Genomic DNA, 22,474 nt, shown 5'->3' on the forward strand with positions numbered 1-22,474 from the left:
GACGGTGGTAGGCGTGATCAATACTATGGTAGAGCTGATAAAATTTTGGACCTAGATTACTTGAAGTTCAAAGTCTCGTTGTTTCGTTGTCGATGGGTCGATCTTCGCAATGTAAAAGTTGACAATGAAGGTTTCACCACTGTCAACGTGGCTAACAACGCGTACAAGGATGAACCGTTCGTTCTCGCCAAACAAGTTGTTCAAGTGTTCTACATAGTTGACCCGTGTAACAAGAAACTACATGTTGTTCGTGAAGGGAAAAGGAGATTTGTTGGATTGGACAATATTGCAGATGAGGATTATTACAACCAGCACGTCTACGGCATAGGTCAAGAAATACCTCTAGAAGAGGAGGAAGAAGAAGATGACGTTCAATATGCACGCGTCGACCATGAGGAAGGATTATTTTTGTAATTTATGTATGTAGTTTATGTCTACATGTCTGTTATCTATATGACTCTAATATGTTCGCAATGATCAATAGTATATTGCTTATGAAATAGTCAAATAAAATAATTAAGTGAAGAATCCACTAGAAGTGAAATAAAATAATTAAGCAAGTATAACCATCAGATCTAAAATAAAATAAAAATGTAGTGTATGTGGAAATATGTTAAGGAAAATAAAAGAACTAAGTGAAATAGAATAAAATTAAATAAAATATTGTAGTCCATGTAGTCAAACTCACCTATGACGGGCTCTAACTGTGAGGCCGTCACACGTGACCTCACCTGTGATAGCCCAGAACGCTGGGCCCGTCACAGGTGGCCTCAACTGTGACGGACCCGCTGTTTGCGCCCGTCACAGGTGACCTCACCTGTGACGGCCCCACAGTTGGCGCCCATCACAGGTGAGTTTGACTAGGGTTGACCTAGGATTGGACCTCTTCTAGATCCAGATCCAGCCACTCTCTTGACCGCCGCCTCGACCTCATCTAGTGTTCGCCCCTCGCTGCCCTCTCCGCCGCCATCTCGACCGCCGATGCTGCTCGCCCTCACCGCCTCGCCCTCTCCGCCCTCCTCTCCACCATCGCTGCCTCGACCTCTCCGCCGCCATCTCTGCCGCCCTCTATGCCTTCCTCTCCACCGCCGCCGCTCGTCCTCTCCGCCGTCCGTCCATCGACTTCCCCGACCTCCCTGACCCTGACCTCCCCGACACCGAGATCCACGACGCCGGCCACCTCCACCTCCACGACGCCGGGATCCCCGACCACCGCCGCCCTCTCCGTCGCCATCTCCACCACCACTGCCGCCTCGACCTCTCAACCGCTGCCATCTCCACCACCGCCCTCGTGTGTTTGCCACCGTCCGTCCATCACCAGCCCTGACCTCCCCGACCCCGACCTCCCCGACGCCTGGATTGACGACATCGGCCTGCACCGCCGACCGCCTCGACCTCTTCGCCGCTGCCTCCCCGCCCTCGTCTTCGCCGCCGCCGGGATCCAGGACGCCTACGGCCTGCGCCGCCTTCTACAAGTACGCCGCTTCTCCAAGTACGCCGCCACCCTCCCTCCTTCCTCCTTTTTTTTATGGATAAGAACAAATTATCTACACTTGTTCTTTTTTTATGCATAAGAACAGATTATCTACACTTGTTCTTTTTTTATGTACATTTGTTCTTTTTTGATGAATTGTTGTTGCTGCTGCTACCCCTACTGCCGTGTGCCCCTTATTCATTTTTTTATGCATAGATTATCTATACTTGTTCTATTTTTTATGCATAAGAACAGATTATCTACAATTGTTCTTTTTTATGCATAAGAATTGCCCCTGAATGCCTGATTTTGATGAATTTTGATGATTGTTATAAAATAAATTGATGCTGCTGTTGTTATAGAATGAGTGTTCTTTTTAATGCATAAGAACAGATTATCTACACTTATTCTTTTTTTTATGTACACTTGTTCTTTTTCCTGGATTGATAAGAGGAGACTATCTACACTTGGTTCTTTTTTACGCTTTACTTTGGGTTGCTTTTCCCTCCTAGTTGCTGATTTCCTCTTTTTTTCCCTTCATGCAAATGATGGTAATTGATGCATAATTTCTGAGCAAAACTGAGGCCATATGTTTCATAGTATACCCCGTATTACATTGGATCTAATGCTATTTAGTATAATGGTAGGAAATTTATAAGCTTTTTCGGGAAAATTAGACCATGACAACGGCCGGCGCAAACCCGCCCTCCCCAACACCTGCGAGGATACTGGAAGAAGCAAACCCAGCCACAGAGACAGTTGCCGAAGGTCATCCCTCGATAACGGTGGTCGAACAACCCGAAATTCATGGTAATTTATAGGATAAATTTTCACCACATGACCACATAAATTTTAGCTAGCACCCCTTAGCATATGTTGCCTTCTGTTTGTGCTGCAGAATCACCCCAGGAACAACATACGTCGATGTCGGGCGGAACAAGTGCAAGTAGGTCGAGTAGAAATCCCCGGTCACAAAATATATGGCCCACCACAATGCAAGTTATAAGAGAGGTTGACGCTAGTGGTAGGCCCACGACGCCGAGGACTGTCATTGGAAGATGCTCTAACTGTTGCGGGCTGGTGGCACATGAGAATTTCGGGATCCTCCATGAAGATATCGGCAAGGTCACAGAAGCCGAGAAAGAGCGAGCTTGGACGGCAATGGAGAAATGGTTCACATTTCCGGCTGAAGCAAAGGATAGGCTCAAGCGGAAGGCATTCCATAAGATGGGCAAAGGTTGGAAGAATTGGAAGTCGAAGCTCTTCACCGAGTTTGTCAACCCGCCCGGAAATCATATGCCGTTCGATGAATACCCTCAAATAACCGAAGCAGTGTGGGAGGAATTCTGCTCTCTCAAGAACACCCAAGAGTTTAGGGAATCAAGCGAGGCACATCGCCTACTGCAACAGTGGAATGAGCACCCGCATAGGCTAGGCACCGCAGGGTACATCGGCAAGTAGGCAATATGGGCCCAAGAAGATGCAGCCGCTACAGCAGCGAATGTCCCTGCCCCGTTTTCAGACATCCCTAAACAAAGAGCTCGCAATTGGGCGCTGGCAAGGGGTAAGGTCAACCCGGACGGCTCTGTCACATTTGAGAACAAAAGTGATGCCGTCGTCTATCAGGAACTGGTGAGTTCACTACTTAACCTAACTAATTTCCATTCGTATAAAGTAGAAGTTCGTATAAACGACTCTTTTTTTTCTAGTTGGGCTTGGTTGCTGAACAAGCTTCACAAAACGAGGTTGAGTCCGCGCCGAAGAGGCGTGAAGATGACATCCTCACAAAGGCGCTCAGAACCAAAGAAAATCCTGGCCGGACTAGGGGAATTGGTAGCGATGTGCCCTGGAAGCATGGACTCCCGCAGTACAGCTCTCAATACAGAAAACAAAAAGTCTCCAAGGAAGAGAGGGATGCTCGTTTGAAGGCCGAACTTAAGGTTGAGGTCATTCAAGAACTAGAAGCTAGCATGAACGCTAGGGTAGAAGAAAGGGTTAACAAGGTCCTCGCCGACATGAATATACCACAAGGACAACACCTGTTGTGCATCCAACTCCTCGTGCACAACACGACACAAGTCTGTCACAGCACAGGAGTAGTTGTGCATCCATAGAGGTGCCGGCCCCTGGTCTACCAGTCGCACCACTAGCTGCAATGGACCACATAGAGGTAATTGATGTTATCCGATCCGTATCTAATAAAAAACCAACTTTTGCATATGCAGGGCGTAGCACAGTGTGTCCTACTGGCGAGGGTCCACCCAACTTTCGCTCCCGAAGTCGCTGAGGGCATGGCTTTCAAGCCCTCGGTTACAGACAAGGTCCACGGCACAGACCTGCTAGCTAGGTATGCCAAGGTTTCCATCGATACAGTTAAGGACACCTGGTCAGGCTATCCGCTGCCCATGCCCCCCAATGATGAAATCATGACTTTGGGCGATGCGCGCAAGACGTTCATACAATGGCCCAAAGAAGACATAGTTGTGAAGATGACTCCTCGTCCAAGTCGACTGATGGAGCTTACACCACCCAAGTCTAAGCTATCAATTGAGGCTCCCCGTGGATCGGCATTGTCAGTACCTCATTCTCCTGATGGAGCTAATATGGACTTGGCAGATATAGCTCAAAGCTTGGCTCCAATAAAGACCACAAGAAAGGCCGATAGCTCCCCACCACTTGTCAAGGGCCAGAAGCGTGAACGCGGCAAGGGGAAGGTTGGGGAGTTTGGGCCGGAGCCAAAAAGGGGCAAGGCTGCGATGTCGATGCCGGTAAGCAAAGTGGGGAAGGTCGTGAGGGCGCCGACCCAATTTGAGCTAGACATGCCATTGATGGAGGACAATGTGTTAGCCGTGATGGGTATTGCTTGCCGAGAGCTACATAAGCAATACATGGAGCTAAGCAATGCCAAGCGGAAAATGAGGGAGTCATCCATAGTTGGACATCACGACCACCAACCGTTCCTATCGTCGCCTGCCTATATAACTATAGGCTTTGATGACCTCTTCGACCTTTTTTAGGATCCGGAAGTTGGACACTGGTCTTCTAAAATGCTATTCCTTGTAAGTGCATTCCTTCTATACTTGTGATATGATTGGACTATATCTCCTAATTAAACTAGTTCTAATACGTAAATGTTTTAAGGTTGTGTTGGATCGAGAGTCGTCGCCTTGGTAATCAGGTTGGGTTCCTTGATCCATCCATGGTGAACGAGGTTAATTTACGACAGAGCTTCACTGAGGTGGTTGACTATGTCAACCGGTGTTTATGGGCCCATCAAGACAAGGAGTACATCATGTGCGCACACAACCTAGAGTAAGAGGACAATACCCTTAGTGTATATTGTTTTTGAAGTTAAGGTTCTTAGTATTATCACTACATAACCACTGCGCAGGCGACATTGGATTCTCCTAGTCATCGTACCTAAGTGGAGAAGGGTTACCTACCTTAACTCCAATAAGTCCAAAGATTATGGTTTCACTGAAATCACCAAGGCCTTAAATATGGCTTGGGGCCCATATGTGGAAAGGGTGGTAGGCACAAGGAGGGCAACGACGAACTTTATCATGACACCAAGTACACATGCACACAACAGATTGGAGACCAATGTGGTTTCCACGTGTGCCACAACATGTCAACACTTCTAAGAGAGGTGAAAGATTTCGACCCTAAGGTTGTTGCTAATGGCGAATAAGCTCATTTCAATACCAACATTGCTATTCAAAATGTGCTAACCACTTATTTATTAAACAGAATGGTAGAGATGGCTTCAAGATCTCACCCATCAACCCTCCCCCCCCCCCCCCCCGCTATTAGAGGCGAAGTGTGCGCCTTCATTCTTGCAGAAATAATGAACAAGAAAGGACGTTTTCACGTCAAATAGACTCTTGAACTTGGCTAGATAATTTATTGTGATGTAAAAAATATGTTTTTATGGAGTGCAGTGTAATTTACTTTCATATGTGCAATATTTATGGTATTTACTAAATTGTCATCAAATTTGATCAACTACGATTTACGTTGTACTATTCATTTGTTTTCTCCTTTTTTTCCTTATTGACAGGTCGTGGAGGTCGACGAAATTATGGCTTTAATCCATTTGGTAAGTATATATGCGGTTCTATGAGCAACGACCAAAATTGTGGCTTTCAAGGGGTGTGAATTTGCTGTGCAAAATTGTGGCATTTGAACTGCATATGTGAATGATGTCAATTTTTGATATGGATCTGTGTTGTTGGGGATCTGTGATGTTTGAGATGGATCTGTGATGTTATATTGGGGGGGTGACTGGAATATATCTGTGATGTATCTGTGTTTCAGAGGGCATGGCTAGAAAATCTTGAGGCTAGCCAATATTTAGCATTTATTTTTTTCTGGAATTAACTCATTAGTGACGGGTCAGAACAAAAATCCGTCAAAGGTAACCTCAGCTGTGACGGACTAGCAAATAAAGGCCCGTCAGAGGTGACCTACCTGTGACGGGCCATTACTTTTGGGGCCGTCACAGGTAGATCACCTGTGACAGCTTCTATCTACGGAGACCATCACCTCTGACGGCCTTTATTTAAAGGGCCTTCAGAGATGAGTCACCTGTGACGGGTCCCAACTCGCCCTAGGCTAGCGGAGACTAACACCTCTGACGGCCTTCTAGTAACTTGCCCGTCAGAGGTGGGTGTCACCTGTGACGGCCGGCCACCCGTCAAAGGTGACTGGACTCACCAATGACCACTGATCACTGACCATGCGCGAAGCTGTCAAAGATGAGGGTTTGGGCCCGTCACAGGTGACCTTGGCCAGTGTAGTGATTGGGTGTAGATTTTGTAAAACAAATAGCCGTGCCGCATTGAGGCAAACTTGCTCCTCGTCACTGGTTAGGGAAAGGAACATCCTACTCAAAATCAAACACAAGAACAAATCCCAACACCGATCTGCTACTCACCTCCCAAGCATCGTCGCTGTCATCCGTGGAAACCAAGCATCGTCCCCATCATGCTAGTGGAGGTGAAGGAGTGCGGGAAGGGAGCAGCGGTGTCATTGGCGGCAGTGGAGCGTGGGGAGGGATCGGAGGAGGGGTCGCCCTTGTCGAAGATGGAGGCGCGCGACCAGCAATGGGAGGAAGGGTTCGACAACATCGTCATCGTTACGGGTGGATGACGGGGAGAGGTCGAAGTAAGGGTTGCCATTGACGGGGATGGAGGCGGATGGCCGGCGGCTGGAGGAAAGGAGGCAACGGCATCGTCGTCAGGAGCGGAGGGTGGGGACAGCTCAGATAAAGCGGTGCCTATGTTTATAGTTGGTCCATGTCGGTGATATGGGCCCGGGGGTATCATGTTTAGAGGGAGGAGGCTGCCCCCCAATGCCACGTGGCCCACTCCCGAGGGGAGTCAGGCCCGAGGTGGGGTGGCGGCCACTCCCTCCTAGAGATTGGACGGAGAAGGCTGCCCCCCAATGCCACATGGCCCTCCCCCGAGGGGGGACAGGCCCGAGGTAGGGTGGCGGCCACTCCCTCCCAGAGATTGGACGGAGGAGGATGCCCCCCAATGCCACGTGGCCCTCCCCCGAGAGGGGTCGGGCCCGAGGTAGGGCGGCGGCCACTCCCTGGACGAGACTAAAGGTCGGGCTCCCCCGACCCCCTCTCTAGGTCACCACGTACGGTGGGTTAGGTGTCCGCCTACAGGTGCCCACCTACCCGCATTTATGGCGACCCGAGCGGTCGCGCCACACCGCATTTAATTTGGCGTGTAGTGTACTCAACCGGTCTGTGACTGGTCGAATGACCGATGGGGCTGGGTAGTTCGCCTGTGCGCTGCTCGTGTGTCAGGCGGCGTGCAGCCTGACATGTCCGATCAAATAATGATGGTGAGAGGTTCTCATCCTCTTATCCCAGCCAGAGACAGTCCTCCCGCTCTGGTCAAAGCTAGGCTCCTGTTTCCCGGTGTAATAGGAGCCCAGAAGTCTTCACCCATTAAAAGCAGCTGACATGGGCGCCCCTCGTGTCAGGCAGCAAGATTCAACAGGCCCCATCATCAAGATGACGTGTGCTTGCTTTCCAAGTCAAGAGACAAGACAGGCATTTAATGCAAAACACTTCTCCACCGGGGCTAGGTTTTTGGGCCCATGTGGTAACCTCTTGAGGTATAAAAGGAGGTCCAGGCCTAGTAAAAGGGGGGAGGGATCGGGGACGATCCATTTGACGCTCTAGAGCAGTCTCTAGCCCCGGATGATCAACACCATATTTTACTCCAACAAGGAGATCTTGTAATCCTTCACTCAAGGAGCATAGCACAGGAGTAGGGTACGACGCTTCTTAGCGGCCCGAACCTGTATAAATCCCTTGTGTCTCTTTTGTCTCGAAAACCTCGGATCTCACCCGCTGCCCCTGGCCGAACCAAAAAAGGGGGATCTCACGATCTCCCGCTAGAGAGGATCACCCCTCGACAGCTGGCACGCCAGGTAGGGGGCGCATTCGTGATTTTTGAGGTTCTTTCGAGCGCCGGCGTGATAAGCGTCGCGCCGCCAATGCGGGGGAAGGCGCAGCCTCCTCAGGAGTGCTGTGCCACCCCAAGCAGGGGGCTAGGCCCCCCGCATCTTCACCGGGTAAGGCTGGCGGCCAGGTCTTTATTGCGAGTCATCGGAATGTCCAATGACCCCCAAAGTTTCGGCCCAGCCTCACCGAAAGGTACCACGGTAGCGTCAACCCCTCTGAGTCCCTCCAGATTCACACGACGATCATAGAGACGGCGTGGGGTGACGACCGGGTCAAGGCGAATTTCTTCCCCATGGCCCTCCAGGGCCAAGCGCGGGGATCGCTCAAGAACTTGCCACCCGCCTTTGTCTACTCCTGGGAGGGCTCTTGCAGTTGAGCTCCGGGTGCCTTCGAAGCCCGGGACCTCCTGTGCTGGCTCTTCCGTAGCAGCTAGCTTTGGTCCCATCGGCTGGTTATGGTGCTCGGCCCGGCTCAACTAATCGTTCTTTTAAGCTTCAAGTATTTTCAATTTTTCAATTCATCAGCTTAATACAGCTTGAAGTCTTATATTTATTTCCCCCCCCCCCCGTTCTTTTCTCATGGCCCTGTGGCGCTCGCGTGTTACGCATTTGTTTGCTCCCTCGGTGGTAAGAGCCCAACCTCTCTCCCATCTACATGAACATTTCCTCGCTAAGTATGGGGACTAAGTTTTCTAGCCCTATTCCAGCCTTAAGTTGAGCGCCAAGTGCCGTCGAATCCCGGGACCCCCTATGCTGGCTCTTCCGTAGCGGCTAGCTTTGGTCCCACCGGCTGGCTACGGTGCCCGGCCTAGCTCAACTATGGACAGGGATCACTGGCTCTAAAGTTTTTCGACTCTCACACTCGTGCGAAAGTAGTCGTCCGTGTAAAAGGGAGAGATATTGGAAGGAGGCCACCGAAAGGAAAGAGCAAGCAAAATGTGTAGCGTGGGGACACAGGCTCGTGGGAACCTCACCTCATTTGCTAAGTGGTCGCAGGCTTCCCAAAATGGTTAGGAACCCATGGTGGGAGGCCCTCTTCGAGCTAAAGATTTGAAAGGTCGCGACATGCAAGCAAGGTTTGTGTTTACTTCATTCATACAAGCGATTATTTGGTATAAGTGTGGGGGCTACGATTCCTAGCTATATCCTAACCCTGCGTCGAGCTCTGGGCGCCGTCGACGACCGGGGCCCCCTGTGCTGGCTCTTCCGTAGCGGCTGGATTTGGCCCCGCCGGCTGGCTATAGCGCCCAGCTTGGCTTGATCGTGGGTGAAGATTGTTGGCTATGGAAAATTTAGTCCTCGCACTCGCGCGAAGATAATCGTTTCCATAGAATTATTATTGCTTATATTTATCTCTCGCCCATCTCTTCCTCGCCATCCCGCGGTACCCTCGTGTCGCACGCTGGCTTGCCTCCCTTGGTAACAAAAAGTTTGTATTCGCTTCATCTATTCAAACGATTCTTTGCTTAAAATGCGGGGGCTACGATTCCTAGCTTTCTCCTAGCCTTGTGTCGAGCTCTTGGCGCCGTCGACGCCCGGGGCCCCCTGTGCTGGCTCTTCCGTAGTGGTTGGCTTTGGCCCCGCCGGCTGGCTACAGCGCCCAGCTTGGCTTGATCGCGGGTGAAGATTGCTGGCTATGGAAAGTTCAGTCCTCACGCTCACGCGAAAATAATCGTTTGAATAGATGAAGTAGAACACGAACAGAGGTTATCAAAAGGCAGGGGCAAGCTAGGTACGCGGCGTAAGGTCACGGGCCCGAGAGAATCTAACAACGTTTGCTGAGTATATACAGGAAATAAGTTCACAGCCTAAGGTACGGGCTAAACTCGGAAACCGGGAGGAAAGTGGGAAGTTAAGGCGACGTATGAACGTGACTTAACTCCCACAACCAAACTCCCAGGATGATTGGACAGAAGATCGGGCCCACATGTCAACTGACTAGCAGATTGGCGTCAACCCTGACCACCTGGGAAAGGTTTTGGTCAGGGCTAACGCCGGGAGCTACTGTCGGTGATATGGGCCCGGGGGTATCATGTTTAGAGGGAGGAGGCTGCCCGCCAATGCCACGTGGCCCTCCCCCGAGTGGAGTCAGGCCCGAGGTGGGGTGGCGACTACTCCCTCCCAGAGATTGGATGGAGCAGGCTACCCCCAATGCCACGTGTCCCTCCCCCGAGGGGAGTCAGGCCCGAGGTGGGGTGGCGGCGACTCCCTCCCAGAGATTGGACGGAGGAGGCTACCCCCCAATGCCACATGGCCCTCCCCCGAGGGGAGTCTGGCCCGAGGTGGGGTGGCGGCCACTCCCTCCCAGAGATTGGACGGAGGAGGCTGCCCCCCAATGCCACGTGGCCCTCCCACGAGAGGGGTCGGGCCCGAGGTAGGGCTGCGACCACTCCCTGGACGAGACTAGAGGGAGAAGGTTGCCCCAGGCGCCACGTAGCCCTCCCTCGAGGAGGGATCGGTCCCGAGGTCGGGCGGTGACCGACCCCTCCTGTGACTAGGGCTCGGGCTCCCCCGACCCCCTCTCTATGTCACCACGTACGGTGGGTTAGGTGTCCGCCTACAGGTGCTCACCTACCCACATTTATGGTGACCCGAGCAGCCGCGCCACGCCGCATTTAATGCGGTGTGCAGTGTACTCAACCAGTCTGTCACCGGTCGAATGACCGATAGGACTGGGTACTACGCCTGTGCGCTGCTCGTGTGTCAGGCGGCGTGCAGCCTGACATGTCCCATCAAATAATGATGGTGAGAGGTTCTCATCCTTTTATCCCAGCCGGAGTCGGTGCTCCCGCTCTGGTCAAAGCTAGGCTCCCGTTTCCCGGTGTAATAGGAGCCTAGAAGTCTTCACCCATTAAAAGCAGATGACATGGGCGCCCCTCGTGTCAGGCGGCAAGATTTGACAGGCCCCATCATCAAGATGACGCGCGCTTGCTTCCCAAGTCAAGAGACAAGACATGCATTTAATGCAAAACACTTCTCCACCGGAGCTAGGTTTTTGTGCCCATGTGGTAACCCCTTGAGGTATAAAAGGAGGTCCAGGCCTAGTAAAAGGGGGGAGGGATCGGGGACGATCCATTTGACACTCTAGAGCAGTCTCTAGCTCCGGATGATCAACACCATTTTACTCCAACAAGGAGATCTTGTAATCCTTCACTCAAGGAGCATAGCACAGGAGTAGGGTATTACGCTTCTTAGCAGCCCGAAACTGTATAAATCCCTTATGTCTCTTTTGTCTTGAAAACCTCAGATCTCACCTGCTGCCCCCGGCCGAACTCACAAAGGGGGATCTCATGATCTCCCGCTAGAGAGAATCACTCCTCGACAGTCTAATATGTCGATTTATATTTTTTTTCCATCTTGTGGAGGTGAGAAAAGATTAATAGGTGTCGGTTTTAAATGAGTTATCACCTATGAGCCGTTCTCTATAGGTGACTAGGAGAGATCCTACTGTACACATCATCAATCAATAACTCCCCTAACCCCACAGTTTTTCTTAGTTTTTTGAATTTTTTTGGGCTATCTCATTGTTTTACACGTCGTTGCTAATCCCTCCTGCTCCTCGCATGCGCGGGGGCAACCGCCCATAAGCGGTGCGCCGGTTAATCAAAAATTGGGTGCTGTGGTGGTATGCATGCGTGCCGGTTAGGGTGGAGGGGTTGCTCCCGGTAAGAGGGCTGGGCTTTTTGTAAAAAAAGCACGGAATATCGCATATGTCCTTGCACCCACTGACATCTCATTTTGTTTCTTACGTATAAAACCTCTTGTCTTCCAGAAAAATACAATGCGAAGAAGAGAAAATTCCGTTTCTAGCGGTAGCGTTGTAAACATAAAAAATATATAGGGGCTTTTCTTCAAAACATCCTACACTAACCCCCCCTCCCCAATCCCGAAACCCTTCCCCATTCACTCCCTCTCCTCTCCTCTCCCACCTCTCCTCTCTCGGCGCATATCCCGGCCGGAGCTGCGGTCGGAGGGCGGTGGCGGTGGTGGCTACCGGCGATGGCAGAGGCGACTCAAGGCGGTGGATGCACGGAGGGTGGAACCAGCGGTGGCTCCCCTCCTCCCAGATCCGGTGTAGACGGCTGCGGAGGACGAAGGCGGAGTGGAGGGTGGACGCGGCGGCGGCTCCGCCGGGAGGGCAGTGGCGGCGGCCGTCTCCTCCAGATCTGGCGCCGTCGGACCCAAATCCTAACCTGCCCAACGCTCGGCCGCCGCCTCACCCACGTGGGGCGCAGGACTCCCCCCGCCACCTTCTGCCTTCCCCAAGTCGCCGCCGTCGTCATCCGCCCTCCACCCGCCGCCGACGAAGTCATCCGTCCTCCCCCCGCTCTCTGCTGCCCGTCCTCGTGTCTCCACCGCTCCACCTCCATACCCCGCGCCATCGGAAAGGGGGACAGTGTAGGGGCAAGGACGGCAGCGCAAAGATCTGCCCCCCCTGTCCTCGGGAGCGACGGTGGCACGCGGATCCGTCGGCCTCTGTCCTCTGGAGCTGCTAGCCACAAGTGGGAAGGACGGCGGCATGCGGATCCATCGCCCCCCGTCCTCGGGAGCCTCAGCGGCGCACGGATCCAGCGGCCTCCGTCCTCGGGAACGGCATGGCGGGAGCGGGAGGGCCGCAGCATGCTGATCTTCCTGCCTCCGTCGTCGGGAGCGGCGTCGGCGGGCTTAGACGAGCGGGAGCGAGGACGGCTGGCTTAGGCGAGCGGGAGCGAGTGGCAGCTGCAACAACGACGACAGTGATGGTGGCTGCGACGACGACGATGATGCTGACGGCGGCTGCGACGAAAACGACGATGGCCTCCTCCAACCCCGGCACCGGGCCGGCCGTCGGTGACGACTTCACCTGCCTCGATCACGCCGCCGCCGCCCAATCCTCCCCCACCTGCGAGATGACGAGGGGCTTGCTCAGCATCGAGCCCTCGACGAGTTGGAGTGCGCAGCGCATCAGATTCAGACCACCATCGCCGCCTCGAGCTTGACCTCGTGCTCGCTACGGTACTCCATCCTTCACCCCCACCACCAACTCCCCCTTTTCCCCTCCTGTTTTCTGCTTGTGTTGACTTTTGCAGGAAAAATCGATGGAGAGAGCAAAATCCACTCACCTGCATTCCTTGAGAAGGCATGGTATTGCTCTTTCTTTGAACAGGAACGGCTGTATTTTAGATTGTTTTACTGTGTGATGAAAAATAGAGAGAGTTTGTGAGTTTCAAATGAGCTTTTCTTTGGCTCCATCATACTGATCCATGGTGGTGTAGGATCGTACGAGACCAAACAAACCTAACAGAGGAGGGTGAATAGTAGGGAAAACCAAAAACCCAAAATCTTTTCCAGAATTAAAGATTACCCTCGAACGAAGTCGATGACGAGGTCTAGTCGCCACCGGTCGAACCGCCCACCTGCCGCCGGTCAGACCGCCCGAACACCTGCGGTCAGACTGCACTATCTCACCGGTCAGACCGCGTGCACATCTGCGGTTAGACCGTCGGGACATAGAAACACCGGTAGATGACAAACTCGAAGATGTAGATTGAAACTTTTCGACTTTATTGCATCAACTAGTATTTACAAAGTGCACAAACAGCATTCCTCACCAAAATCTCGAACTAAACTCGAAACCCTAACTTTCTCTCAACTCTAGTCTCTCTAGAACCGATATTAGGAGGCCTCACCCTCCTTCTCTATTTATACATAAAAAACCCCCTACTCAAAGTAGGTGTAAAACTACTATTTACAATAGGACTCAATCCCTGAATTTCCTTATTCTCCAGAACCACAGCCGAACGCTCCTGTGCCGGCTCGGTCTCGGTCTCCTTCCTATTCCTCCACGCGCTGACCCTTCCTCCAAGCAGGCCGCCAACTCACCACCTGGGCCGGCCGGTCTACAACACAAGCAAGCCCATGTGCACATCCCAGCAGAGGCACTGCCGCTTGCCGCCATCACACATGTACAGCACACGTACATGCATCCCCGCTACAGTACCTCGTGTACTGTAGCACATCTTTTCTTCTTCCAGTTTCTTCGTAATTTCCTTTGCTAACACCGACACTTGCACACACACCTCGTGAAACCCGTTGCGAAGATCTCTTCTACACGATGTCCATCCACCGTATACCATCTCGTATCCAACTTCGTCACCCAGTATCCTTGACCTTCTGGACATCAACTCCTCCATGAGTCTAGTCCTGATCCCCATCGTTGACCGAAGTTGACCTCCAAGAATCCTGACTCTAGTCACTTTCTTACATGGTATCTCGACCGCACTAGACCTCTGTTCCTCATTGAACATAGTACCGGTCCTCACCATTGACTAAGGCTGACCTCAAGTCACCTGCACACAATCAGACAAAACAACCATTTCTAGGCATAGATATCACAATCTGACCCACATTAGTCACACGAACTCACACCAACATCCACACATTTTTTCAAACCAATTCATCGATTAAATCATTTGCATAGCCAATTGTTCATCACAAATATTAATCAAGACAATGATTTCACAGGTGGTTGTAGTTATACCATGTGAACCACATTCTTTTCGATACTATGATGCTTGCTTGCATAGCTTTCCATGAAGATTATATTGCACCCATGCCTTCTCATCAGCATTAGCTACTCACTGCCTAAGTTTCATAAAATTGCCATCTCACAGCTCCTCCTGCTCCCTCCTCTCTTTTTTGTTAACTTTGGTTTTCATAGTTCAAGAATATGACACACTTTGGGCATTGGTAGGATGTTTCAATATTGCGAAATGACAATGGAGAAGTGGGCACTGAAAAGAACAGTCGATCGTGTGTTGCCTAATCGTCAGACAGTTAGATAGTCGATGAAGCATTGTTGTGAGGCTGCCACTTTCCCAAGGAGAACGTTGTCCATGCCATGGGCCAGGCTATCAATAGCGGCGCATCTTCTGGTTGCCCATCGATCCATGTCCAGGTACAGCATAGGGTTTTGTTAGGGCGTTAGCGTTAGGGTCTAATTCAGGGTATGAGTGCTTCAGGGACTGCATGGCCATCACGCTGGGTGGTTGAGGAGCCCTGCGACTATGCCGCACTGTTTGAATCAATATGCGATGTATGATTTTTGTTATGCACGATACTTAGCCTACTAACCTGAATACAGAATAGTTGCCTTTGCTCAACTATTTTGATCGGTAAATCTGAAACCACTGAACTAAATTAATTTTGCTTTGGTGAGTTCATTTATAAGGTAGGGAGCTTGTCCTACATCATATTCCTGACTCCAGCTTTCTATATACTACACTAGTTGTCTTTTTCTATCTTTTTCAGAAATGTGCCTGAATTTCACTAGATCGCGTCTTTTTGAAATGATATCTTAGGTTGTTTGCATGACATGGGTACTACTAGATTGCTACCAGGTTAACTGGTTAAGTCTATTATTGATATGAAGGATTATTTCAGTCGGACTTACAAACTGAAAGATTTCCAAACTTGTCAGTGACTTACAAAAATGTGCAAATATATCTGTTGTCTTCCATTAATCCAAGTGTATTTCTCCGTGGGGCAGTGTTGATATTTTACGCAATCTTGCAAGTATCAAGTGGACATGACAGGCCATCCCTCCTAAATAAAGTTACCTCATTTGTTTCTCATCAATGGGATATGCATCAAGTGTCTAAAGATGGCATTGTCTTGGAGAAGAATTCTGATGGGGGTAACCGATTGCATTTCCCCCTCCAGTTTTGAAATTATAGTTTTGCTATCACCTATTTACTACTTTTTAATTTTTGTTTTCAGTGCTAATTTTATAATCAATGTAAGTATTTTATTGCAAAATTGAAAGACCGGATCATCGGAGGAATGTTCCGCTTTGGTGTATGAACATGTTACAGTTGTATTGAACAAGCAATCAGGTGAGCAAGGCGAAATTAGAGCGAAGAAGAACCTGTTGGCACCATGGCTAAGGGCCTCCTTCACTGGAAATTCTGAGCATGCTTGGTCCTGCAATCCTGCTGATGAAAACAGTCGAAATCTATATGTAACCCTACCTCCCCACCATTTGCAGTGCCCTACTTGTAGATTGTATCAGCTGATACCATCGATGCCACTGTAGGTGATTATTGATACCTGTCTTGCTGTCTCATTTTGCAAAGATGATCCAGAGATTTGAAAAAAAAAACGTTTAAGTAAGGCAATGCATCAGATTAGCACATCATGTCACCATACTGGTTGCGCGGCGTGGCGCCGCGCATGTTCCCTTCTATTTAACCAATAAATACATGATTCATTTGCTTCTCCATGCTCAAGTTCTTTGAAATTAGTATAGATTAAATGATAATACGAAATGATGGCTCTAGCTCCCATTTTGCCTTCTGATATGGTCAGTAACCTATATGATGAAACATGGGTTATGAGGTTATCTAGCTTGTTCAGAATGAATCAAATAACTTCTGTGATTTTTTTCAATATAGGATCTTCACGAATAAATTGCTTTTTTATCTTGCTCTTCATGAATGAATTACTTTTATGACTTGTTCTTCATGAATGAATCTTGACAATGAAAAAATATTTGATTTTGCAGATGCACGCCTCTTTCTGGGATCTATAGAGTTCTTTCGGGGTTCTATAGAGTTCATTCGGGATTTCTGGTGGGCATCAAGAAAATTTTTACGTGATCAAGAGTTTACTCTTTTCCTGCTGAATATTAAAGCAAAGGTTTGTTCACATCTTTTTTTTTACCGAAGTTTTTCAGATCCATTATTTGATTAATCCAATTTGATATTCAATTTTTTTCCTCAAGGGATGACTGACTTCTCAATTTTTTGTTTACTCAGTTGATTCCATCTGTTGTTGCATTTATTTCGGTTTCCATAAGCCTCTTCATGAAGGATTCATTGCCATACATCCCAATCATATTATTTGGCATCTATATAAGCTGAATTTACCTGCATTGCTTCCGAAAGAGGCTGGAAGCAGTCTTTTAAAGGCTACCCAAGTGATGAATTCTTATTCTCTTGCTTCTTCTCTGAATTTTTGAGGTACTGATTTTCTCTTGGGATCTGTGTTGTTTCTGTAAGCCAGCTGCTGCTGAAGCCTCAAGGCAAGGATCTTTACTGTGGAGTATGCATAATTACTGAACACAATTACATAAACTTGTCTGATTCAGGAAGAGGACAAATTGGGACTTGGGAGCAAGAGATGTGGTATTACTTGAGGAGAGAGCCAATTGTTTGTCATGTACAGGATTCTGTTCTTGGTAATTAATTCCGAAAGGAAATCGATAAAATTTGAGTTAGTATTTGACTGTGATATATACAGCATAACTGAATGTTTCAACGCAAATATGATAAAAAAACTCTGGGTTACCCACGATAAATATGTATTTCGTCTCTACAAGTTATTCAAACATTATACTTCATAACAAGTTTAAGCATCTCCCATTGCGCGCGGCGTGTCGTCGCGCATATCATTCTAGTATATTATATATCCACTATTTTAACGGGTTAATTGGATCTATACCATTATATTGCAGCTTTGTTAAACTAAAGAAATAACACTACACCATTCGTGTATTTTGTAAAATTTGACTACATGTATGTCTGGCTCGCAGTTGGATATTGGTTTTCGCAGTTGGATATTGGTTTTTCCACTACTACAAGAACCCTAATAGAGATCAGCCTTATAGGTGTCAGTTCATTTATAACCGGCACCTATGGGACTTTTCCCACATCCGCACATCAAAAAAATTATACAACCGATACCTTTAAGGATAATAGATGACAGTTCATTAGGAAAAACCAGTACCAATACTATATGTACCGGTTTTTTTAAGAAGAACCGACACTTATAATATATTATAGGTGCCAGTTAATTAAAAAACGGCACCCATACCAAACCGAGCTGAGCCGGCCTCATCTCCTTATCCACACGTGTGTCTGCTTCTCCTCCTTATCCGCGCGAGAGAGCGAGACGTCTCGACTCCTCTCTCGTGTCCTCCGCCACCCTCCCCTCCTCCTTCCCCTCCAACCCACACCTCCTCCTCCTCCACCGCCATCCCCTCTCCATCCCCCTCTAGCACCCGCCACCTCACCCTCCGCTCCCCTCTCCCACACTACAACAAATATGACCTTCTGTGACGAATTCCAATTTTTTTCGAAGTTGTCAAATTTTAAAAATTCAAAATTTGAATTATTCAAATGAACTTATTTGTAAAAAGGACAAATACAATAGTTGTAGATCTCGATGAGTTCTACAATTTTGTTATTTATGATTTTTGCATTCGAAACACAATCAACCTAAAATTAAATTTAAAGTTCTCATAAATTGAAATTAAAAGGTACAACATATTATTTGTATTTTTTTGTTGTGCCAAAAAGAAATAAACTAGGCTGCAGGTGGCAAAACTTTTGGAGTGGAGCCAAAACTTTCTGCGCCAATCTTCACAGTCATGCCAAAAAAAATTTATGGTGAAATGTCCATTTTGTCTGAAAGTTTTCGTAACTACTGTGGACACAACATGGTCATTTTGGTAAAATCGCATCAGATTTCATCTTATCTCACCGGTACTATCCTTTTTCCCTTTCATCTCCCGAACCCTCCCAATCTCTCTACTCTCTTTCTTCTCACCGCCAAATCCGAGGCCGAGAGGGGCTCAGCCCGGGCGGCGGGCCGGATGGAGGCGGCGCCAGCGCTGGGCGGCAGGTCGAGCGGAGGCGGCGAAATCCGAGGCCGGAGAGAGGCAGAGCCCGAGCGACGAAGCGGATGGAGGCGGTGCCAGCGCTGTGCGGCGGGGCTGATGAAGGCAGTGCCAGCGCTGGGCGGCGGGGCGGTCTAGCGGAGGCGGAGCCGGCGGGCGTCCCGAGCAGCAACCCCACCACCACCCTCATCTCCGTCACTCTCCCATGATGGGGACCACCCCTCCTCTGCTCCGACGACCGACAGATCTCTTCCCCATGCCGGCGACGCGGATCTGGCGGTACAGGACAACCTCGGAGCAGCCAGCGAGCTCCGGGCGGCGCGGCGGTGATAGCAGCTCAATGGCGCCGCCTTCCCTATCCGCCACACCTCCGGTGCCTCCGCCCCCTCACCACCGGGTCACTCCCTCACCACCGGATCTCGCCACTGGATCCCGTCGCCAACGGAGGTGAGCCATCTCGTTCGCCTTCTCCTCGTTCTCCCTGTCCTTCACCGTCGTCTTCCATGTCCCCGTGAGATCTCGCCATCGGATCCTACCACCGACCTTCTTAAGGGAGAACGAGGGGAGGGGGTCGATTGGGGCTCGTCGTCTTGAGGAGGCCGACGGCGATGTGGCTTTACGGCGAGGGTCGATCAGCCTCCTTTTCTTCAACTGCTTCCGATGTCCCTCCATATATCTCAGGTCAACAAAGCCATCTAGACCCTGCTTGTTCTCTTCCTTTTTCTCCAATCTCATGTGGATTGTTGCTTCACTTGCAATGATGAGCAGTGAGTGGATTCGCCGAGGAAGATGCCGACTCGCCGGATCCCTTCATCCTGCCGATCTTCATTTTTTTCAGTGTAGGTACATCTCTCCTCTGTCCATCTCCTCTGTATATAGAATATATAGTTCTATTTTCCAATAAAGAATGTAAAAACTACTTGAAATTTCTTTTTTTTTTGAAAGACTGCCTGAAACATTTAGTGTCTTTACATGTGAAGTAATCTCCTGACTGCTGCTGCTTCCTCTGTATTTATACGATTGATTGCATTTGTGATGTGGTGCATTGTATACTGTGTGGGTGTTGACGCCTCTGATATACAATGCATATATGCCACTAAGGGAATAAATATGTACATGAATACTCCTCAACCATGATAATATAAGCTAAACTAATGAGCAAATCAGAAAGCTTGAGCATCCAGGAGTATTATTATTTTGTCGAATGTAATTTCCAACTAACTTTCACTAAGACTGTTTGCCTTTCAATTACAGAAGGAAAATTTTGGATCCTCTAGAGTTAATATAGTTATTTTTAGTTCCAGCTTATATATAGCCGCATTTATATAGCCGCGTTGTGATTTACCCCTGAAATAGAAGAGCCAGGCAGATTGTTGTTTAATGCTGTTTCAGACTTATACTTTTGCTGTAGAATCCTCAAAGCTATCCTTTTCTTACATTCGCTCTGAAATAGACTTATATCTGTGATGTTGTATTCATTACTATTAGTCATTTGTACCATGTTTTATAACTATTCCTTTGTGCTCAATATGCAACAAGTTTTACTTGTTATTTCTTCTGCATATCATGCCATGCAGGTTTGTCTATCCTTTTCATGTCGACTTGCTTATTCATGATGAGATGGCTATGTCTTTTGGTTGGTGTGATTCGGACATGTGACTATTTTGGCCAATGACTTTATTTTGGTTAGTTTGCTAGGATAGTTAAATGGACTTAGTAACTCAGTGAACCTGTGATTATCTGGAATGTGGCTGGAATTGGCTGTTAACTGGGTTGTAAGTTTTGTGTTGTATTGTATGTTTGTCGGGTTGTGTTGGATGCTAATTGGGTTATAACCTTTGTGCTATATGGGATGTAATTGTGTTTGATTGTTGGGCCTATATGGGCTTAGCCCACTTGTTATTTGATACTAATGTAAATGAATATAATATGATTGAGCTGGAAATGGTGTGGTATAATGCCAGGGCCTATATGGGCTTTTGCAATGGACTTGGCCCATTTATTATTTGATATTATAGCAAATAGATATAAAGAATTGGGCTGAAAATATGCTACATCATAGATAGGCTAGGCTAAAATCTAGTCGGGCTTGCCAATGGGCTAAACCCATAAACAGGGTGCTCAATACATGGATTTTAATGGGCCATCTGATATTTTATGACGTTTTTTAGGCTAAATAATGACGAATATTAGCATCACAAAGTTATGACGATAGAGGGATCACATAGACTAGTGACGGAAAAATAAGCTTTCGTCATAGAACACCATTAGAGATGCATGATAGGTGACGAATGAATTTTCGTCATGCGAGCGTCACAGATTATGAAACGTGACAAAATTTTATGTGTTTGTGACGTAAATGAAGCGTCATCTATCATAAGATTTCTTGTAGTGCCAGCCGACCGGCCGCTTCCCTCCCCATTCGTCCCTATCTCCTAGCCGGCGAGTAGCGGAGCGTGTGACCGGTGGCCTTCCCATGGGCGACGGGGAGGCGCAGATCCGGTCCCCTCTTCCTCTCTCTCTTTGTCGGCCTCATCGGAGGCAGCCAGATCTGGGGAGGGAGTGGTCAGGGTGGTGGGTTGGTGGCGGCGATGTGCGGCGGCAGCGATGGCCAAGGGAGGCGGTCGGCAGCCTCCTCGCGGGAGACGGGGCGCAGATCCGGTCTCCCTCCTCCTCTCCTTCTCTGTCGGCCTCCCACCAATGGCGCCCAAATCTGGTCGGGGTGGTGGGTTGGCGGCGACGTGCGGTGGTGGCGGCGGCGGCGGCGACGACGACGGCGTGTGACTAAGGGACCAAGGAAGGACGGCGGAGTGAGTATGTGCATCTTGCTTGTGTTGATCTTTGATTTGTGATGGATTGGATCGTTGTTGACCCAAGACTTGTGATTGTTGTTGTTGATCTGTGATGCATTGTTGTTGTTGTTGCTGACCGGAGATTGTGATGGATTACTGTTAATGACCAAATTTGGTAATCCAAGTATCGGAGATGAAGATGGGATCAAAGAGGAATTCGAGATGGAGATCGCTCCGGAAATAGAGAAGGGATCGGCTGAAGTCCGAATCGACTGCGACCAGGATCGGCAAAGTCCGAGTTGGACAAGGTTAGCCGATTGAGCCGAATCTGACAATATGACACGGCATACATCGTCGGGTTGAGTTGATGTGCTTCATGTGGATTGCCACGTATGGATATAGTCCTGAGAAGGCAATTGTATCTATTAATTAGGATATTTCATGTAATTTCCTTAGAGATATGTTTGGGCAAAAGTCTGCCGCAAAGACTTATGGTATCTTAGAGTTTATTAGAGATAAGAGTCGTGTCCGACATGGACATATTTTCTAATCTCGAGTATAAATAGACCCCGAGCCCCATGTAATCTCGGCGCATCGCCACCCTCTTACTTTTGTTTTGTTTCGACAAGTTCTTGCTTTCGGGTTGAGCTGCATCGGTTTCGATCTTCAACTAGAGGTAAAACTTGTTATGGCGGCTTGCATTCTCGGGATTAGTGCTTCCATATTTATGACACTCTAATCTTGTTTATGTAATTCGTCGAGTTATCATATATCTTATATAATCTCTGGCAATATCGTTATCTAACCGCCAATCGGCTGTCAGTTACTAGAAGGGAGCTGATTAGATTAAATATCGATGTTGACTTAGATTATATAGGATATCTACCACTCTATGAAACATCTAACGGCTTGATTGTCTAGATATTGTCCTTCTTTACATACTTATAGCTGCATCAGTTGAGTTTGATCTTATGAGTCGTGATTAGAATCTCAATCTCTAGCCTGATTTTGGTTGCCGATTAAGGTAGTATCAGGGTTTCAGCCGATCTTACCTGATTTAACTACTTT

The 22,474-nt window shown here is 48.7% G+C and overlaps 1 long non-coding RNA gene and 1 pseudogene across 2 annotated transcripts; both read left to right on the plus strand.

The window, feature by feature from the left end:
- Positions 1-11,827: 11,827 nt before the first annotated feature.
- On the plus strand, positions 11,828-17,260 carry LOC127770339 (uncharacterized; annotated as a pseudogene).
- A 1,241-nt stretch (positions 17,261-18,501) lies between these two features.
- LOC127770656 (uncharacterized) lies at positions 18,502-20,559 on the plus strand. Of its 2 annotated transcripts, none has more exons than XR_008017035.1 (3): positions 18,502-19,295; positions 19,383-19,457; positions 20,192-20,559. It is a non-coding gene; the product is annotated as an uncharacterized LOC127770656 (long non-coding RNA). The 2 variants fall into 2 exon arrangements; XR_008017034.1 differs by having other exon boundaries at positions 18,503-19,295; positions 19,383-19,453.
- The last annotated feature ends 1,915 nt before the right edge of the window (positions 20,560-22,474 follow it).

This window comes from Oryza glaberrima, chromosome 4, assembly GCF_000147395.1.
Source record: "Oryza glaberrima chromosome 4, OglaRS2, whole genome shotgun sequence".
NCBI lineage: Eukaryota > Viridiplantae > Streptophyta > Magnoliopsida > Poales > Poaceae > Oryza > Oryza glaberrima.